The sequence below is a fragment of the Eulemur rufifrons genome, chromosome 12, assembly GCF_041146395.1.
Source record: "Eulemur rufifrons isolate Redbay chromosome 12, OSU_ERuf_1, whole genome shotgun sequence".
Lineage (NCBI taxonomy): Eukaryota > Metazoa > Chordata > Mammalia > Primates > Lemuridae > Eulemur > Eulemur rufifrons.
In genome coordinates, this window is record NC_090994.1 from 21865851 (window position 1) to 21870291 (window position 4441).

Consider the following 4441-nt stretch of genomic DNA (forward strand, 5'->3'; position numbering starts at 1 on the left):
CAACCCACTGTGAGGTCAGGAAAGGCAGCCTCCTCTAGAACTAGGAAATCAACGTCCCTCACCCCGACCGACCACGTTCCCACCATTGATGTCAAACCCAACATGGCCTAAACATAGCAGCCGCCCATGCGACATGGCGGATACACAACCTTTATCAAAGGGGGAGAGAAACCTCACATTCTTCAACACCGTGATCTGTTCAACGCCTTTCCACAAATCTGACTAATCCCAAAATACACTTCATCCCAAACTAGTTTTCCTCATTTTATAACCCATGTAGATTTCAAATCTACTATTTCCTGATGCATTCAGCTTCAACCCATAAACTGATCTGTAAGACACGTTTGCCAACGTGGCCAACCCATCCCGGTTTGCCCAGAACTTTCCTGGTTTGGGCACTGAAAGCCTTGCATGCCAGAAAACCCCTTCAGTCCTGAGCAAACCAGGGCAGCTGGTCAACCTATAATGAAATCTAAGCTTCATCATCCTCTTCTGAATGTTGTATGTTTAGACTGACAAGATGAAAATCCCTGAGAAACTTTTTTAAAGTAGTAATTATTCTGGAAAGTTCCAGCAGGGTCCAATGCTACAGCTCAGCAAGATGTAGGCGGACACTAAATGTGGGCAGACCAGGTGTCCCGGCTCTCCTGGCAACTTCAGCGTGGGAGGGGACAGCCGTGAGCCAGCTCCCTCTCTCCTGGGCTCCCGGGAATGGTCTCTACCATAAATATTTCAGAAGAATTGCCAAAGGAGGAAAGGAATTTGGACAGTGGTTCTCAAACCACAGTGCACTTAAGAAAAACCTGAGGAACTTGTTAAAAATAGGCATTTCTGGACCCAGAAAGTTTAGCTTGAGAGAGTCCAAGACACACCCTTGTTAACAAGTACCCTGGGTGACCTTGAAGCATGGCATTGGCGGACCACACTTTTCAAAACTCCGGATTACGGGGAAGGCTGTGAAGCTCGCTTCCTCTGCTGTCGTAAGTAAAGCAGGACAAAGTTTACAAGAAAGGAACAGGTAACCAAGTACGGTCACGAAGAGGGAGGCACTTAGTGTTAAGACTACAATTTTTCTTACATGATGTCTAGATTTCAATTGAAAATTACCAGGCATGCCAAGAAATATGATCAAATGACTAAAAACCAAGGGGTGGGGGGGAACAAATACTAGAAAAAAGGTGATGGCAGAGATTGGAGTTATTAAACAGAGACTTTAAAATAACTATTATTAACATGTTCAAGAAAATAAAGGAGGCCAGGCGTGGTGGCTCACGCCTGTAATCCTAGCACTCTGGGAGGCCGAGGTGGGCGGATCGTTTGAGCTCAGGAGTTCAAGACCAGCCTGAGCAAGAGCGAGACCCCATCTCTACCAAAAATAGAAAGAAATTATATGGACAGTTAAAAATATATATAGAAAAATTAGCCAGGCATGGTGGTGCATGCCTGTAGTCCCAGCTACTCGGGAGGCTGAGACAGGAGGATCGCTTGAGCTCAGGAGTTTGAGGTTGCTGTGAGCTAGGCTGACGCCACGGCACTCACTCTAGCCTGGGCAACAGACAGAGACTCTGTCTCAAAAAAAAAAAAAAAAAGAAAAGAAAATAAAGGAAAGGATAGAGAATTTTACCAAAGGGGGAAAAAAGAGTCAATGGAAATCCTAGAACTGAAACAATAAAATTACTGAAATTAAGAATTTAATAGATGGGTTCAAAAGCAGATTAAACATAGCCAAGAGAGGATAGCAAAGCACAGAGAAAAAAGAATGAAAAATGATGGGGAAAAAAAGAGCATAAGCAACATAGAGAGATGATAAAAACATCTCACAGATTTGTAACTGGGTCCCAGATGCAAAGGAGAGAGGGAATGGGGTAGAAGCAATTTTAAAAGAAATACTGACAGAGAATTTTACAAAACTGATGAAAGACATCAAGCTACAAAGTAAAGAGTTTCTACAAACCTCATGCAAAAAAAATACAAAAAAAGACCATACCTAGATATATCACAGAAAAACTGCTTTAAAAAAAAGAGAGAGAGAGAGAGAGAGAGAAATCTTAAAAGCAACAGAGGAGGGAAAAACACAAAAAACTGATAGCTAAGCAATTTTTTAAAATAACAACCAGAAGACAGTTAAAGAAAACTGTTAAAGTGCTGAAAAGAAATAATTGCCAACTTAAAATTCTATACTCAGTGAAAATATCCTTCAAAAATGAAGGCATAGTAAAGACATTTTCAGGCAAACAAAAACAGAGAATTTGTCACTAGCATATCCGCATTAAAAGAAACACTAGAAGGACTTTTTCAGAAAGAAAATAATCCCACATAAAAACATGGTAATGCAAGAAGGAATAATCAGGACCCAAAAGGCAAGATTTATGGATAAATTTAAATAAATATTTACCATATAAAACAATAATACTAATGTCGTATGGTATTCAAAACATATCGAGAATTAAATATATGTTAACAACAGCACAAGAGACAGGAGGAAGGTAAATGGAGTTAAAGTGTTGTAAGGTTCTTGTATCGTCCAGGACATGATATAAGTATCTGCGAAGTTTGGTTCTAGGACCTCCCTCAGATACCAAAATCCACAGTCGCTCAAGCCCCTTGTATAAAATGGCATAGCATTTGCATATTATCTATGCACACCTTCTTGTAGTCTTTAAATCATCTCTAGATTATTTATAATACCTAAAATAATGTAAATGCTATGTAAATAGTTGTTATACTGTATTGTTTAGGGGTAATGACAAGGTAAAAGGTTCAATACAGATGCAACCACCCATTTTTTTTCTTCTGAACATCTTTGATCCCAGGTTGGTTGAATCCACAGATGTGGAACCCCTGGATACAGAGGGCCAATTGTACTAATTTAAGGTACATTATAATAAAATAATGATACATGTTGCCATCTCTAGGGTAACCATTGTGTTCGATTTGGCAGCACAGTACACTAAAATTGGAATGATACAGAGAAGGTTAACATGGCCCCTGAGCAAAGATGACATGAAAATTCTAGGGTAATCACTAAAGAATAATAAAAGAAGGTACAATTAACAAACTTGCAGAGTAGGGAAATGGAATAAGTTTTTTAAATGCAAGATTTAAAAGAAGGAAAGAAAGGAGAACAAAATTTCAAAAAAAATGCATGGAACAGATAGAAAATAAATTGTAAGATGATAGGTCTAAATTGCAATATCACTAATCACTTTAAATGTAAATGGTCCAAAGACTCCAATTAAAAGACAAAAGATTGTGAGACTGGATAAAAATAAATAAAACCTTGAGGACGTTGGTACTTTGAGACAGGAGTCTACCAAGCTCCTCACTTGCTGGCAAATTAATAAACTCCTCTTTCCTACTCCTCAAAATAAATAAATAAATAAAACCTTAAACATAAGGATACAGAAAAAAAAAAGTTGTGTGGTAGTTTTAAAACATAGCCACAAACTTTTTGGTACTGCTTTCATTAAGAAGTGGGGTCTGGCCAGTCTGGGCAGGGTTGTGGTTCCTTCAACCAATAAAATATGGCAGAAGCAACGCTGTGATTTTTGAGGCTAGGTCATAAAAGTCTATGCAATTTATGCCTTGTTTGGTGAAATAGTCACTCTTGGAGCTCTGAGCCACAGTGTAAGAAGTCTGACCCAAGACTGCCACGTTATTTCAAAAAAAAAAAAAGCTCAGGCTACGTGGAGAGTCAACAGTCTCTAGTTATCCAGTCAAGGTAGCCAATATGGAGTGAAGAAGTCTCCCCCAGTAATTCAAAAGGTCTTTCCAACCAAGACTCCAAACAACGCAGAGCAGAGATAAGGCATCCCTGTTACGCTATGCCTTGTCCAGATTCCTGACTCACAAAACCTATGAAGAGAATAAAATGATTGTTGGTTTATGCCACTAAGCTTTGGGATGGTTTGTTAGGCAGAAACAGATAACTGGAAAAGGCTGAAAATAAAGGATAGAAAAAGATACAGCAAGCAAACACTAATCAAAAGAAAGCTGGTGTAGCTACACAAGTATCAGACAAAGTAAATTTTAGAGCAAACAGTTTTACAGAATAATAGTTCCTGATGATAAAGGGGTCAATTCAATAGGAAAATAGCAATTCTAACTTTATATACACATAACGTAGCCTCAAAATATATAAAGCAAAAACCAGTCGAACTAAAGGAGAAAAATTCAGATCCAAAGGAATAGTTGGAGATTTTAACATACCCAAGTAAATTCTAAAGTATTGAAATAATTCAGAACATATTCTCTGATGACAGTGAAATTGAGAAAGAAGTCCAAAAGATAACTAGAAAATTTCCAGATGTTTGGAAATTAAGGAATATACTTTTCTAAATAACCCAGGGGTCAAAGTAAAAAAAAAAAAAAATCACATTAAAATATCAAGCTTCTAGTCAACAAAAGAATGCCATTAATAAAGAGAAAAGAAAAGCACAGA

General features: G+C 38.1%; 1 non-coding gene across 1 annotated transcript; it reads left to right on the forward strand.

The window, feature by feature from the left end:
• Window positions 1-2924: 2924 nt before the first annotated feature.
• Window positions 2925-3033, forward strand: LOC138393847 (U6 spliceosomal RNA). The gene has a single exon (XR_011235256.1). It is a non-coding gene; the product is annotated as a U6 spliceosomal RNA (small nuclear RNA).
• Window positions 3034-4441: the final 1408 nt, after the last annotated feature.